Source organism: Triturus cristatus, chromosome 11, assembly GCF_964204655.1.
Source record: "Triturus cristatus chromosome 11, aTriCri1.1, whole genome shotgun sequence".
In the NCBI taxonomy this organism is placed as follows: Eukaryota; Metazoa; Chordata; class Amphibia; order Caudata; family Salamandridae; genus Triturus; species Triturus cristatus.
In genome coordinates this window covers 756,269,396-756,287,110 of record NC_140594.1, presented here as the reverse complement: position 1 = coordinate 756,287,110, position 17,715 = coordinate 756,269,396, and positions in this window count along the sequence as shown.

Here is a 17,715-nt window from a genome sequence, read left to right as displayed (position 1 = left end):
TTTCGGATGAGGACAAGGGCCAACTCTTCCCAGTTTTCTATGCGCTCCTCCTCTATCAGTGGCCCCAATTTGCTCAAGTGTTCCTTGATTGTGTCCTGTGTGATTTTCAAGTCCGCTCCCAGCCATTTTAATTTTCGCAGATTAAACTTTTCTGCATGTCGTATAAGGGAATTTATTTTTTGGGCCTGCGCGAGAGTAATGTTAATTCTCGTAATATGAGGAAGGTGATCACTTTCTATGCGCAGGTTGATTCGGAATGTGTCGATTCATGGGATTAAACTACTGCTGGTAATGGTGAAGTCTATTGTAGAATGAACTTTTCCACACAAGTGTGTTATTGCCGCTGGTATATCTCCTTTTGTGTTGCCGTTCAAAATTGTCAGACCAAGGCTTTCTGATTCCTTTGTTATTATTCGTGCTCCCCAGTTCTCCAGCCTCTTTCTTTCATTCCGATTATTGGTTATGAGATTACAGTTGAAATCTCCTGAGATGAACATAGGGCATCGCTTGTGAGATCTTTGCAACGCTTTTATCAAATTCATTAAAGTAGTGAATTTTTCTTTCTGATTCTTTCTCTCGAAGTGAATGTAAACATTAACTAGTAGTAATTGCCAATTTGATTTATTGGGCGGGAGCTTACTAGTAATTTTTATCACTTGAACCCAGTTAACCCCAGCATCCAGTTCTTCAGTTAACCAGTCATGTTTTTGAAAAGCATATATTGATAAACCGCCTCGCGGCCGGCTGAAGATTGAAAATCGTTCTGCAAGAATGTGGTGTTCTATATATCCTGAAATTGAAACTGGGTTCATATTCCAAGTTTCCTGGAGCAGGATTATGTCTTGTTGTTGGAAAAAGGATAGAGTTTCATGGTCCTGACCCATGTCTTTAAAGCCATGGACATTCCATGAGCAGGTCATAATCCTGTCCGGCCGTGCCTCCCCAAGTTATGGTCCTGCCTCTTGTCTTCTGTGATTGACTTAAGCTCTTCGTTAGGTACGCTTGTTACTTAACACCTTTGGCACCCAAGACCAGTCCATGCTATCAAATGTTCGGCCTTCTGCGTTTAGTGGGACTCGCTCTGATGTTGGCCCCGTTTACGATGGGAGGCATTACAGGAGTGGTGGATCGGGCGCCGCGTACACATGTTTTTTGGCTTTTCCCAGATGTGTCTTCCCCTTTAAAGTTTCTGGAATTTTTTAGGAGGGGGTAGGGGTACCTTGGGCCTTTGTGTAGCCTCAGCGTGATTCCCCAGGCTCCAAACCTTGATCTTGTTGCGTATATCTTGTCCACTAATTCTTTTGTGGACCATGTTGTCAGTGATTCTTCAATGTCTGGAGTTGATATTGATTGTTGAAATTCCACGGCTATTAGATCTTGTGAGGCTATTCCATTTAGTTCTGGAATTTCTTTAAAGAGCCTTAGCAAGTTCCCTCGATTCAATATGTCTTGCCTTCCTTTGGTTGAATATTCGGGCGCAAATGTCAGTTTTGATTCAAACACCTCCGACTGGTTTTGGTTGCTACTGGAATCAGCGCTGGAATCAGCGTGGGATTCATTTTCCATTAGTTCTGTGTGCACCTCATCCTTTTTTTTCTCTACTTTTCCAGGGTTTTTAGATGTCGGTGTCCCTGTTGGCTCAGATTCTGGTTTAATGAGAGAAAGCCTGCATCTTCGGCCCTCTCCAATTATTGTGACTTTTATCGGTTAATGATTGTTTGAGCTTTGATGTTTGTTATCTAATTGTATTGTATTGTATTGTATTGGCACTTGTATAGCGCATGGCTACCTGGAGGCATCCCAGCGCTGTGAACGTCTGTGGCTAGGGGCGCTGATCTTTTAGGGGAAGAGCCAGGTCTTAAGTTGTTTCCGGAACTTTAGATGATTCGGTTCCCTCCGTAGGTGTAGCGGGAGGTCATTCCAGAGTTTGGAAGCGTTTAGCGAAAAAAGCCTTCCGCCACTTCTCGCCTTCTTAATTCTGGGGACCATAGCAAGGTGAAGTTCATTTGAGCGCAGTTTCCTATTTGCCCTGTGGGGTTGGATCATAGCATTTGTGATTCTGGGCCTTCCTCCATTCAATGCCATATGGGCTATACAGAGAGCCTTAAAGTGAATTCTCTCCTGTACTGGAAGCCAGTGGAGAGAGTGTAATGCAGGTCTGGCTGAGCATCGGTTAGGGGAGTCGGTAAGCATCCTCGCCCCACAATTTTACGACCTGCAGTTTTAAAATCACCTCCTTAGGGTCACCTAAACATAGAGAATTTCCATAATCTATTCTGGACAAAATCAGGGCCTGAATCACTAATCTTTTTGCAATCGGCGCTAGAAGGGGGAGAGTTTTACAGATGAGTCTCAATAGGCCGTAACATAGGGTGGCCGTTTTCCTTGCCTGTGCTTTAAAGGTGAGATTCTGGTCAAGCCAGATTCCAAGGCTTTTGATCTCTGTTTTGGGGGTCGGTGCTGGGCCTATGGTCGCTGGCCAGAGATTTTTTGGGAATGCACTTACCGAATTACCAAGGATCAGAAGCTCTGTTTTCTCCCCATTGAGTTTCAGGTGGGATAGACTCATCCATTTTACAACTTCTTGCAAGCAGGAGGGGAGATTGATCTGTTGGTTAGGGTGGTTCAAGGCTACAACCAACTGTGTATCGTCAGCATAGGTTACCATATGAATCCGAAAGGGGCCACCACTTCAGCAAGTGGGGCCATATAGGCATTAAAAATAGTGGGACTCAGTGAAGAGCCCTGTGGGACTCCGCACTGTAGGGGCAAGGGCCGTGAATTGGTATTGCCCTTGAAAACCTGGAAGGATCTCTCTTCTAAAAAAGACTGCAGCCATAATAGCGCTGTTCCCGTCACTCCAGCTCTCCTGAGGCGGTGAATCAAGACCCGGTGATTAACCGTGTCAAAAGCCGCACTCAGGTCGAGGAGGATTATTGCTGCTACTCCTCCTGCGTCCAGTATTTTCCGAGTTTCTTCCACCACTGATAGTATTGCGGTCTCCGTTCCTTGCCCGGGGCGGAAGCCTGTCTGGGAGGGGTGGAGAGCACCATTGGACTCAAGAAAAGCGGAAAGGATGTGATTTACATGTTTCTCCACTATCTTGCTGATATCTGGCAGGAGCGAGATATGGCGGTAGTTACCTAGCTCAGTGGGTTCCAGGTTGGGTTTTTTTAACAATGTGCGCATCATTGCCCTTTTCCACTCTGAGGGAACCACACCCTTATCCAATGAGGAGTTAATCAGGCATGTAGCAGTGGGGGCAATCGTTGGTCCAACCAGCGACAAAATGTTGGGAGGGGATGGGTCTAAAGGGGATCCACTTTTTACAGATGCTAATATGGCAAGAAAACGTTTCTGAGTTAGCATAGGGAAGGATGTTAATTCCTGTTTTTCTGACTGCCCACAGCCATTCATATCCAAACCAGTTATGGGGAGGTTATAGGTTCCTGTTGTCCTAACTGCCCACTATCATTCATGTCTATGCTAGGAATATTCCTGATCTCTTGAGGGAGAATCTTAAGAATGTTCTGGACTTTGGCAGAGAAAAAATTGGCTAGTTTGGTACATCGCTGACTAGATGAATCCAGTAGGACTGCCAGGCCAGGTGATTTCATTAGCTTCGAGGCAATATTGAATATTTCTCTGGGGAGTTACATGCCGATAGGATCCTTCCCTCGTAGTGGAGGCTTGGGCAGTTTTTATTTCTGCTTTGTACCGGCGAATGACTGACCTATATTCACTTTTTTTGTCAGAAGAGAAGTCTTTTCTCCACTCTCTTTCTGCTTTTTTACACTATTGGCGTAGGGTGCGTAGATTAGAGTTATACTACTGGGCCTTATTCGTGCCAGTTTTCTTCTGGGTTAAGACTTTGGGGAGCACCAGATCGAGAGACTCCTCGATCCAGTTGTCGAAGTTTTTATTAGCTGTTATGGGGTCAGTGGCGGGGTTTGGTATAGTTTTTTCCAGTTCTGATATCCAGCTCTCCAAAGGAAGATTAGACCATGGTCGAATTTGAGAGCGTGGCGGTGCAGCACCAGGAGTTGAATTGGAATGTACCCACTGAAAGGGGATCAAAAAGTGGTCGGACCATGGGAGGGGGATGGCTTTTTTCACTTCAAGATTTTCCAGGTTAGAAAAGATGGGGTCCAGGAGGTGTCCCTTTTCATGTGTTGCTAGCGAGATCTTCTGGGCTAGATGGTAGGTCAGAAGGTCCTGTGTCCGTTCTGTAGCTAATGAAGCTGAGGGGTCGTTAAAATGTAGGTTAAAATCTCCAAGAAGTGTAAAATTAGCAGCGAGACTCGCAAGATTGCTGGCTGTTTCTAGCAGAGTTCTGCCGAATTGGCCTATCGTCCCAGGTGGGCGGTAAATAAGAATGCCAGAAAATGTGAGGGTGGGTGTAAATTCGAGCATAAAATGGATGTTCTCACAATCTAACAACGGACTGCCCAGCAGGCGACAAATCAGGTGATCCCTTTATACAATAGCAATCCCTCCGCCCTTGCCTGTCCCTCTATCCATTCTCTGGATCAGGTAGTCTGGGGGGAGATCTTGAACCGTATCCATCTCTGAGCTGTAATTGAGCCATGTTTCTGTGAGGAATAAAACCTCAGGGGCTTCTTCCTTTAGAAGTATTGAGATTTCACAAGTATGCTTCGGCAGAGATCTGCAATTAAGTAGGAGTAAATTGTATACTTTCCCATGAGATGGGGGAGGATTTGTAGGTGCGGCAGTTTGAACTAGCACTGGGAGCACTTCGATTGGTACGACTAAACCAGGATAGAGTGTACACATTTTGGCTCTAGGATGAAGTTCAGTGCTTTAAGATGTGCACTGGAGTAATACAACTGACCTGTGATAGCTGAACCAGGGGTTTTGGCCCCTGGTCCCGCTCGGCTGCGGACGGGCGCAGACTGGCTTGCTTTTGGCGCGCCTTCGGCATGCCCGCTGCGCGCATCCGATGCACGTCAGCACCATTTGCTGCATTTGTAGGGTACACCGGGTGATCTTGTGAGGCGACTAGACCATCTCCCTCTCAAGATGGAGCCCGTCAGTGGCAAAGCGGAAGTGAATGGAAATGTAGCGTCAATACTCCCTCCACTCAATCAGAAAAAGCTCATGCAACCTCTTGCCTGTTGAATCTTTCCAGCTTCTTAGTTCGCTCCATTTTTTACTCTCCTCATCCCGATTAGATGTTTTATCTCCTATATCTGGGCATGGACATCTATAACTCCGAGATGCATTTTTCTCTAGGACTTGGGTTATTTTTTCTCACCCTGCACCTTTCTCAATTAATTGGTTTAGATCTGGACGCCACTTTTCATGTCAATATTTTTGGTCTGCTTCTTTTGCCGGTAGGTATACTGCAGCCATATTGAGATCCTGATCCGTCTTTTTTTGGATGGTGGGGACAATAGAGATCGAAGTTTCTTGCATTGGCTTGGGTTCTAATATACGTTTCGATTGATCTGTGACTGTTAATGGTGCTTCACAAATGGACTCTTTCAATGATTTGTTTTTTTCCACTTGGGATGTTTTGATTGTAAAAATTGGAAAGTTTTTCTCCGGACCTGAGCTTTGTTGTTTGTTATATTTAAGCCTGGCCTTCCTTGCACGTTTACTTTGCCTTTTTGTTGGTTTTACAATAGGTGAGGTCTTGAGGATGCTCTATCTTACTTCCATTTGGTAATCCGTTATGTCGGGTTGATCATCAGATTCCACTTGCTCTGTTTCACCCTAGTCTTTACTACTTGTCTGTGTTATTGATTTATTGCCTTTTGATATTTCCTTTGTTTCAACCTTATTTTGAGTTTCCGTGTGCTGCCTGGTGTTACATGTTAGTTTTACGGCCCCTAGAATGTCCTTTAATATTTCTGGCAGAATTGCCAATTTCTCAATTATAATGCCGCAGCCACAATTAGGCAGTTGTTTGGCATTGTTTGTTTGAGGCTCCGAGTTTCCCCTGAGTGTTAGAAGGGATGTGATTAAGTCCATCTTGGCGTTTATACCTGAGATGTGGCCAGCGATTAAGTTAATGAGGTCTATTTGGACTTTCATTTTGTCTGATTGGTAATTCAGTACCCTAATTGCTTGGTCCAGTGTGCCTAACAAGGTTTGGCTCCATTGTGTGTTTGGATAATCTTCACGGCACTTCCCCGAATCCCCTGACCCGTGATCGATCCTGCTAACGGATGAGATTGTTATTGGGGATGACAGGATTAATTGGTTTACTTTTGTAAAAAAACTACTGCCTTCCTCTGGTGCGATCACTTGTTGGTCGTTACTGGGGGTCAGGCTTAATGGAGGGGATACCGCCATTCCCAATCTACTCTGTTGTGCTCCCCTGCGGGTTTCAGGTGGCAAGAGATTCCCTTGAGTTTCTTCTTTCTGTGTTTTTATTTCCAGAATTTCTTAATTGTTGGGGTCATTAGATAACGAAAATGAGTTTGACCAGGCTTCTTACACGAGGACTACCCGCTCTACTGACTTGTTTAACTCCATTAATTCCTTTATGTTTTTCTCAACTACTACGCTTCTGGTTGCTTCCTTTTCATATGTTGTGGACTTAAACTGGTGCACCTGGTGCACCTGTGCAGTTTCAGTTACTAACTTACTTGCTGATAGATCTATCATTGATTTCTGTAAGGCTGGATTCCCTATTGGTGCATCGTTGGTGTTTGCCAGTACTTGTAAGGAGGAAGCACTTGTTTTAACGTGAATGGAGTCGCAATTTGTTTGTTGAGCAGGTGTTCCTGTATCGAAGAGGCCCTTGTTGGTCCTAATGTCTGGAAAAATTGGGCTTGGCATATGGGTGGCCTCAACTGTTGGTGCGTAAATCGCAGCCATTGGGTCCTTTAAAAAGAAGAATTTATGAATCCCGGTTTTACTTCTCGGACTCAGCGGTGTTGTTTCTGGAGTCGGTGCTGAGACCAGCCTTTCTCTCAGCCTTAGAGCCTTTCTTTTTCGGCTTGATGGAGAGCCTTCTTCAATAGATTTTTTGGATTTGGTCTTATTTGGTTTTTTGCCTGTTGCCACTTTACGAACTTTCCCCAATCTCATTTCTTTGTGGGGAAGTTAAGTTGAATGTTGACAGATTTTTCTTTTAGTTATTGGGGGTTATTGGGGGGGTCTGGGTTATTCTGGATTATTCCCTCTTGGGTGCACTGAAAGCGGAGCTCTCCTGTGTACTCCGGTGTGTCACTTACTGAGCCCAATTCTGCTGACCCTCCGTGCCTCCCTTGGTGGCTGTTGCTGGCTGTTGCTGACGGGCTCTGTTGCCGGTGCTTGCTCTCTGACGTTGTTGCTGCGGAGACACACAATTTGCTGTGCTTGAGGAGTTTGTAGGGATCGGGTTGGCCAAAAACGAATGCCTGCCCACCTCCTTTGCTCCTTATGCTTTTACTTTTGCTTTTGCTGCTGCTTTTGCTCACCTAGGCCCCTAGTGACCCCTTAGCCTCTGTGCCTCTGTGTGATGGATGTTGCAGAGCGAAGCGTGATAATACTGCGGTGAGGGTGGGCGGCGGGTCAGGAGAGGCTATAGGTGGCTACAAGTGGTAACACACTGAAGGTGCTATTGCCGTACCCACACGGTTCTCCACTGCCACCACCGTTACCACCACCACGCACCAGAATGACGATACCAAGTCCGTTCAAAACCTGAAGCTCACCTCAGCTCCCCCAGTCTCTGCAGTCTCCGTGACACTCCGCTCTCCTGGCAGGGACCGCTGTAGCCCCTCGCAGCCTCCTGCGAATCCCACAACTCCCACGACTCCACGCTGCAGCCTCTACGTGGCTCCCGCAATCCCGCTATAGTTCGCTGGATCCGCGACTCCCCACAACACCGCTGCAGACAGAGCCGCAACTCCAATGCCGCTCCGATCCTTGACTTTCGCCGTGGCTCCTAGTGCGGCTTGCGGTTTTTCGCGGTTTCATGATTCTCCTGGCCTCCTACTGCCGCTGCCGCCTCACCGCTGCTACCGCCACACTACTGCTGCTCAGGTGCTCACTCCGCGCAAGACCTGGACTGGATTCACAAAATCAGACCACAAAACACCACAAAAAGAGTCAGTGGGAAGGGCTGAGAGATGCCTCAAAGAGACGGCAGGAGATGCAGGGCAAAGAGACTGCAAAAAGCCAGTGGTTTGAGTGCCAAGCTAAATAAAGTGGCAAAAGTGGACACCACTGCTGTGTTCCTCAATAGATGTGTGCCGCTGTTATGCCATTAATCCTGAGCCTTGGGCATGGATCTGTTTAGAACAATTTGATCCAGCACAGGAACGGGTGTGGGAATCTCATCCTTCATAGGAAAGAAAACATGAATAGCCATTCTACTGAATCAAATGCCTTAGCTGCATCCAGAAGGGCAGCAGCCGTTGGCTGGTCTGGTTGTAATTGGTGGAACAGTGCAAAGATGGTCCGCAAATTATACGCCGTTGAGCGTGTTGGAAATAATCCATATTGGTTCGGCAACACTAACTTCTGCATTAGGGGTTGTAGTCGCAAGGCTATTATTTTTGCTAGTATTTTGGCATCTGAGTTAATAAGGGACAGGGGACGGTAGGAGTCACACTGATTAGCGTCCTTGTCCGGCTTGAGTAGTGTAATTAGTAATGCGTCCCTTAGAGATCGTGGTAGAGCCCCCTTTTCATATGCTTCCGAGTACATAGCTGTCAACGGGGTGATGAGCAAGTCGCTATATTCTTTGTAAAATTCCCCAGGGAGTCCGTCTATTCCTGGGGCCTTTTTATTAGGGAGGGAGCTAATGGTTTATTTTATCTCATCTTCTGTTATCGGATGACTGAAGTATTCACGATGCTCATCGGAGAGCCAACCTAGGGCTATGTCGTTTAGGTATTTATTTATGTCTTCCTCAGAAGCGGACAGTTGTGTGGAATATAGTTGCGCATAATAATCCAAGAATCGGTCTGAGATAGAGGGTGTGTCATAGTGAGGTGTGCCTCCCTCATCTGTGATCTGTGTAATATGTGAGGGAGAGTGTGTTGCTTGTAAGTGTATGACCTGGATGTCCTCTTTCTCTATAGTCACGCGCTGTGTACCTACGTGATAGGTATTTCACCTCACTGTCTGTAAACTCTTGGTATGTGTTCATTTTATTTCTGATTTCTGCAAGCAGTGTAGGGTTCAGCGTTTGCACATATCCCTTTTCTAGCGTCTTAATATCCTTCTCTAATCTGTTCAATTGCTGTCGTATGTCTTTTAGTATCCCCGCATGTTTGCCTATGCAGAACCCTCAGATGGTCACCTTAAAGGCCTCCCAAAGTAATCGGGCGCTATCAACTGTTCCTTTACAAAGTACTCCATTATTGCCTGTCTCAGCTCCATTTTAAACACCTGAGCTAGGATGCCTGAAGGCGCCACGCAAACTGTCTGGGAGTCTGTATGGGAAGTGCTAACATCAGGCGAACCGGTGCGTGATCAGATAATGTCTTGGGCATAAGGTCTATGGAACTTGTCCATGTGCTAATGTTGCAGGGATTCTGCTCATGCACAGAACTATGCGCAGGGAACCAGGACCTCAGTCAATTGTGGTGTACCAGAAACTCACCTCAGAATCCAGAACCCCAATCCGGCTAGCTTAGTGTCCCATTCGTTATCCGTTATTTTGACGGCGGTCCCAATCTATAGACAACCCAGAACAAGCGACTTAGTGTACTCTCAGGAATGGTGGGAATCTGAAATACCTGTTCGTTATTATTCTCAGTCCACAACAAGAGTAATCAGAGACACGGTAAAGTTTAAAAGGTTTATTTTATAAACTAAGTGTCCTAAGATACAGTACTTTGGCGAACATTAGGAGACAAATGATTAAAATCAAAACCATCAGCATTGTTACAATACCATAGAAAATGAAAGGAGAAATCATGTTATAAATGACAGTGGAACACAACCACCTTCCTTTCGCTAGTAAACTAGTATTATTATTATAGAAGGTCTCTAGGCTTGAATGGGGAACCCCATACCGTAAAGATCAGCTTAGTGGATCACATCACAGGATCAGGTGTTCTCTGCTCCTGGGAAAGCTCTTCTTCCGAATGTGAATGTAAGGCATGCAGCCTGCAATATTAAAAGGACTCTACCTTCAGGTATTTGCAGCTGCGTGCGTGTTATGGCTAAAGAGTGGGCCGATCAACCTGAACTCAAAAACATGCATTGTCTGGCGACCCAGACTGTTTCTTTACACAATGTTCAGACCAAGGTCGCAGCGCACTTCTAGGGAGGTGAACAGCAGACATGTGAAGAAAAGTCGAGCAAGCATTTTTCAAAGAATAACATGTATCGACAGTGTCATGTGCAAAAGCAGCAAAAGTGAAAAGATGGCTTTCTAGCATCTACGCGGTTATGCTAACTTAGCAATGTATGTAGGTAAAGGGCAGCCCTCACTACACCCCCCTTTGATCGGGCCACTAGCAAATAGGGAAACAATTTGGAGTCGCAGAGTTCAAGTTCGAAGAAACAGAACCAAGGGCACGAATTGTAAATCCATATGATTGCAGTAAAGGTTCGAAGAGAAAAAAAAAAGAGAAAAACCCAATTAAAAGGGAAAAAAATTAAAAGGAAAAAAAATTATCGCAAGGCCTAAAGAGCCTGAAGGCGAGAAAAAAATCAAAAGTCATGTGCAACAAAAAGTTGGACGAGAATCAAATTAATCCATTAATGTGTAAGCACAGAAAGTCGCAACAGCTTCCAAAAGGAAGTCGTTGGACTGGTCAGCAAAGGTGTCCGCCATCCAGTCTAGTAATGCGAAGGAACATACATGTTCATCGACAACTGGAGCCTCTAGCACAATCAGAGGACAACTGGCGTTTTCTTCAAGATAGCTACGTGCCAGGAAGTCATATGCAGCCGTACCGATGTCCCAATTCCCTAGGACTCCATGTGCCGCTCCACAGGCCATAATCCTGACGCCAGAACAGTCCAACTCATGAGCCACTAAGGGACTCATTAGTCGGTCAAAATCCGGGGCAGGAGACACCAAATTTAACAGGCACAAATCCAGAGCCCATTCGAAAGGACAATCTAGGCAATGAAAAACAGGTTGGATGCACGTAAAGTAGGAAAACCGGAAGGACAATCCATAGGCAATGCTTAAAGTCGCCAGTGGTAATGTTCCATAATACTCAAGCATCCGGTTACGAAGGTGGTTCAGCCGCGACAGGCTGTCGTGTGGCACAGCTTGTGCAGCCATTTCGCAGCAAGCAGACCAACAACAGGACGCCAGCCACAAGGGCGAGAATCAACGGGAGACCGCCAAAGACGCTGGAAAAAATAGAATGAAAAAATGCCGGTATAACACCAAAAATAGTTTGGAAGGAGGTCACGAGGCCGGAGCCCACAATTTTGAAAAAATGCACCAAGCCAGTTGTTGACGAGGCATTAAAGATAGTATGAATCAGAGCCCCAAAATGAAGTGGGAGATCAGTATTCAAAAGCGCTTGCACCTCGGTGCGCGTATTTGCTACGTGAAGGACAAATGTTTCACGGGATGAAGTCAGTGCGACTTCTTTTTGAGACAATAGAGCCCTTATTCTGCTCATCTTGTTGAACTCTGCTTTCAAGGTTGGAATGGAAGGCCAGATGGATACATCTAGCCTCCCATGCGGGGGTGGGAAATTGACATTCTTACAGCACACTACTCTCTGTGATACAGTCACAATGTAGGGAATTCCCACTAGCATCCCGCAGCAAGCTTCATTATTTAAAAGCAAATAACTACCGTTAGCCAGCAGCGTGAAAGACGGCGTAATTACCGGTACGGGAATCCCTTTCAGGATGCAAGCCAAATTAGGAGCGTGTACATTGCATGCACCATGCAATTGTATGTGTCTACAGACTACAGAGTGATCAGGTGCGGAAGTGCATTCCTCACCTTTCAAATATACTTCTTTACCATCTCTCGTACACCTGTATGTAAAAGGGAGTGACCAAACTTCATGCAGGAAGGCAGTACCAAGTGGTTCATATCTACCCAGGGCATAATGTTTCATGCATGAAGTGAATTTAAACAAAGGAAACGGCAATGTGATTAACCCGTGGATAAGCCACACAGCAGAATTCAATTCGACCACAGAGAACGGCAAAGGTTCTAACTTTTCAATATGCAGTAATGAATATGTCGCATCTTTCATTGACATGAACTGTTGTTTTGCAGTGAGATTAAAGGGTAAGAACAAAGACGATGTATTCAAGTAGTCCCAGGGGACTTTCCCAGCCTTTAACGTCTGCAATGTCCATGCAAACTGCATTATAGAACGTAACTGATTTTGACCATGGTACAAAACAGACATATCATTCTGCACAGTATCAACAACAGAAGAAACAATATTATCTAATGTGTAAATTCGAGAAGAAAGGGTGTTAATGCTATTATCAATAACAGCGAGAACTTTTTCCACGTTGGCTTGATCAATAGCCCTTAACCTGGAAGCAGCTTCAAATTGTGATAATTTCCAAACCTCGTTATAAATAGGGTACGCCCATCTTTTGGACCTGCCATTGACAGGGCCTTTAACAAAATCATTCAAATCTATTTTGTCATGCAATTTGGACAAGTGAAGTTTAACAGCTGTCAATGTGGAATGTTGCAGCCAAGATTGGCATAACTTTCCTACCGAGTAGGTAGTTACCGAATGAGAAGATTCAAAACGAGGGTCCACGCGAACTTGCGTGTACCCTGGTGTCAAACCCAGAAAACGATGTTGACAGGAATCAGAACTCGTCTGCCATGTCAACCATCCCTCAGAATGTAATTTGGAAATGTTGAAGGATGTATTACTAATTTGTGACTGCAACTCAGCAAGAGACAGATCTGTATGATTATCCCAATTCGGGTAAGCACCCAGATCTGGCATAGAGGGAGAATTTAGTCTTTTCATAGTAGCTAATCCAAAACAGGTTGTCTGGAAGATTGTTGAATTGAGGAATAAAATGTGATTCGGGATAAGGCAGGCACGATGCAAAGCTTCTGTTCCCTGTACCTGCCATGGTCTGGAACCCCAAACCGATTTAAGATCAACAGTAGCCTTCCACAGATCATAACCATTGCTTGACAAATCATCTAGAAAGGATTTGGAATATAACAACTTAGTGTGCGTCAGCCTAATTTTGGAGGCCGACTCTGCCGCCATTTTAAAATAAAATGAGGCAGGATCTGAAACACCGAAATCAGAAAAATAAGTGAACTTATTCACTAATGTGGGGGAGCTACCCAACATTGGCGTTGGACAATGTTCCCATTGGGTGAAATTTACAACATTTTGGAACGTATTAGCTTTGTGTAGGAAATGATTGCCATAATGTTGATAGCAAAACTGCTCATCATAATTAGCAGTAGTAGTAGTAGTAGTTGTAGTAGTATAAGCTTTATTCGATATAAAAATATCAAAAAAAGCAGTACATTTTCGAATAAAAATAAACACTTATTTACAGGGTTAAATTAAAAAAGTAATTAAATCATCATCTAACACGGCTTATACAACACATTTTCAGATACATATTTTAGTTCATAGTTTTTTTTTTTTTTTTAAACCTTAAAAAATCTAAAACTAGGTATATGGACTGAAACCCTATATAAAAAGGGGGACCCAGTTCTCGAACCTTAGCTTGGTGGACGCTACTCACAATTAATGTCTGCACTGATTAGACAGGAAGGCTTCCTAGCCAGAGTCTTCCTTCTAATTAGCCAGGCAGAGCCCAAGAATTTAGCCACCCCGCATATCAGGGTAAGGGAGGAGGTGTCTGTGCATAAAATGCGGAGAGCATTACGATGACTCATTGGGCCCAGTAATTGACAGACCGGCTTTAACCACCTCTTTCTGGGGAGCCTATACGCCGGGCAGGCGAACAAGAGATGTGCAGTCGACTCATTATAATAAGCACAACCCGGGCAGGGTGAAGGTGTCATGGTTGGTCCTTTCCAGCGTGCAACAAAGCTGTTGGTCGGAAGAGTCCCAAATCTCAACTTCATATATAGTACCCTGTGTCTAGGAATCTGGATGAAGTCCAAATAAGGTTCCAATATGCAGGTGTGTTTATGTTGGAAAAAACCCTCCGCCAATTTCCCCAGTCTAGGATTTCGAGTAACCTGTAACTGTACCCATTCCCAGTATATTTTTTTTATACCCTGCTTTGTGGGAGGTGTCTGGCTACGCCAAGCCTCATTTAGACCAATGGCGGATAGGAGTTTCCGGAGGTCTGTTAGCCATTTTATCTTACTCCCGGAGTCCGCTGCAACAAGTTCATCAAGAGCTGCTGAATAATGGGACAATTCGGCAGTCCTTTTAATACGAGCCCAAAAAAGAAGAGGGCGCAGACGTACTATATCTTGGAGTGAATATCTCCCTAGGTCAAAAAATAGAGGCTTCAAAGGCGTCGAAGTGGGTAAGGAGAGCATATCTCTCATGAACTTGTTTTCCGAAGTGACAAGTTCACTAACATTCTGAAAGCCCCAAAGCTCAGAACCGTACAGGGCCGACGAAAGCGCTTTGCCGGCATAGACCGCGAGCACAGGGGCCACAGGCCTGCACCCAGCAAGACGCTGTTCTCTCAAGATGGCGTCAGATGTCCTCTTATGATTTAATAGCATCTTTGCAAGGTGGGGACCCCAGTTCATATCTTTTGCAAGACGAATTCCCAGGTAATCAAAACCCTCCACATTGTCCAACGGGACAGCATCCGGGGTAAAGTGGTTTTTAAAGCGTTTGGACGGGTTAATACACATGGTCTTGCTTTTGGTGGTATTAACTGTCAGACCATGCGAATCACAGAAAGTGCCAAACCTGTTCAAAAGCCTCTGAAGACCCCCCGGGGATTTTGAAATCAAGAGAGTGTCATCTGCGAACAGGAGGGTCGGGATCTTCTCCCCGGCCAGTGATGGAGCATCGGCCGGGTCCTGGTGTAAAAAGTCAACCACCCCGTTGATGTAGAGAGAAAACAGGGTGGGTGCCAGTACATATCCCTGGCGGACACCCCTGTTTACAGCGATTCTCCCAGTCAGTTGCCCTTGGGACCCCCATCTTACTTTGGCATAATTGCCATTGTGTAGGCGCTGGATGATATCAAGCACCAGGGGGGGAATACCTAGTTGTTGTAAGGTATACCAAAGTTTCCCCCGAGGTACTAGATCGAAAGCGGTCTTCAGATCTATGAAAGCCAGATACAAACTGCCCCTTCTCAGAAGTACTGTCTTCCAATAGATCATAAGAAATCTGAAGACCTGATCGATTGTTCCCACCTTGCTCCTAAAGTCAGCTTGAAAGTGGGACAGGATATTGTTGTCTTCCATCCAAGTTCCCATCCTGGCTAGTAGGACCCTACCAACCACTTTCTGTATCACATCGATTAAACTAATCGGTCGGTAGTTGGCAGGGTCCTCCCTGTTCCCCTTTTTAAAAATAGGGACCACCTCAGCGCCTTTCCAGGAGTCTGGCACAGGTGATCCTCTTGCTATCAGATTCAGGGTCAAAAGGATGAGAACTGCCCAAGTCTCAGAAAAATGCAAAAGCAAATCTCCAGGGAGTCCATCTGGACCCGCCGCTTTACCTTGGGCTATACTTTTAATTGCTGTCATCACCTCACCCAAGTCAAAAGAGTCCAGATGATGGCCCGGGACACTAATAGAGGGAAGGCAAGCCGTGTCGGGAGAAAGGGAGGGATTAGCATCATCAGAATACAATTTAGAAAAATGAAGCAACCATTGGCTGGCAGTTATATGGTTGGACATTAAGGGGGAGGTACTCCTGGTCCTCTTGTTGATAAGGTCCCAAAAGCCTTTCGAGTCTTTCTCATTGGATGCATGTTTTAATTTATCCAATGGATCTCGTCCCAGCTTTTCTTGGCCTCCCTCTGGGCCTCGGAGTATTCCTTCCTAGCTCTAGAAACTGCCAGGGAATCTTTTTTCCTGACTTCCAAAATAAGAGCCGCCCTTTTTTCCATGCATTTTGTGGAATACCAAGGGTTCCCAGCCTTTACCTGTGTGCCTCTGGTACCAGCATTACCTCTAACAATAAAAAAGGCACTCAGTTTAGAGATAAAATCTTGGTAGGTCTTACAAAAATTAGATTGGACCGGGGCAGATTTAGCATAATTTGTAAATTTGCCAATCTCAACATCTAGAATGCCCTTAATGCTTGCCAATTTGTGTTCCTGGATGGCAACTTTCGGCCATTTAAGGCGTCTGCAACAGTTGGTGGGGATTACTTCTCTAGTGGACAGAATCAGTCGGCTGATTGCCTCAACACCAGATGCCTGCCAGACATTATTTAATACTAAACATAGGGGATTGTGGTCACTGTCTGTGGAAGGTTTAACTTCCATGTCTAGTAAGTCGCGCCATAGCCTGACATCCATAAGAATATAATCGATCCTGGATGGAGAACAAATCCTATTAAAAGTAGGCGCCCCATGTAGATCCGAAATAGATCTTCCATTTACTGCTCTAAGATTAAATTCCTGTACAAGGGCATTTAATTGGATAACCCTCTGAGACCACTTCCTAATGGGGGGTAGGGCGAGGGCGGGAATGTTCCATTTGGCATCTTCTTCAGCAGTGCCAAGAAAATCCTCCTCACCAAGCGGTTCAAAAGTACAATTTAGGTCTCCCCCTATAATAATATAGGAAGACGGGGGGATGCCGGAGAGCATACTTTCAAGCATTGATATAGTTGCGGAGCCCAGGACACCCTTAGAGCCCCTAGCATAGATGTTAAAAAGATCCAGTGTGGGTCTATTGGGTGCTCCACCTACTGTTAAATGCAAGATGTCATGTGAAATGCAGTTGTGGGAGGAGATTGACCAGTTCAGGGAAGTGCTGACCCATATATGGAGACCCCCGGATGGATGTCCCTTACTTGGTCTGATGGCCGGGCAAAAATAGGTAGAATAGCCTGACTTATGTAGAGGTTTCAGGCTCCAAGTTTCCTGAAATAGGCAAATTTCGTATTTCCCAACCCGAACGTTCCATTCAGGGAGAGCTAGCTTCTTCTCTAGTCCCGCTATATTCCAAGAGATAATGTGAAGTGTGGACTTATTTGATGTAACTGATATTCCAGGAGCACCTGCAATAGCATATGATGTCGGGTTGATAGGGGTTTCCCTATTCTCACAATAGTCTTGAGAAAAAAGGGTATCTGGGAAAAAATGCCCACTGGGGCAAAATGGGGGAAGGGCGGCACTGAAACCAATACTAGATGGTGATATCAGTCAGTCCACCCTATTCAGGCCAGAATCCCCCCTAGTTTCCCCTGATGTCAATTGGGGTCTAGCTCCCAGTGGGGCCCAAAGCGGTATACGCCTAATATGAAAGGACGAGGAATCAGGAGAAGAAGTATGAAATTCCAAGGCCACTAAATTCTCGGCCAAATTAGCGTCTACAAGTTCCAGCTCAATACAGTCAAGCGGGGAGTTGTGAACCGATAGTCTCTTTGCCCTGATAATATCCTCCCTGATAATGGATCTACAGCCCCGGACCTGACGCAGCCAGTGTATGGCCTTGTTACAAAGTGATTCGCCACCTTCAAACCCCCGGTTGGGGGGGTGTTTGGGGACTTTGACCAAATATACTGTATTCCTGTGATTTGGGACCGTGTCTAGATGATGTGGACCAGATGTCCGGATGTTATTTATCGGGGCATCCTGCTCAGTAGGAAAGTGGGCCTGGGAAGTCCTGAAGTTGCCCCCCCTAAAACTTTCAATTGTGTG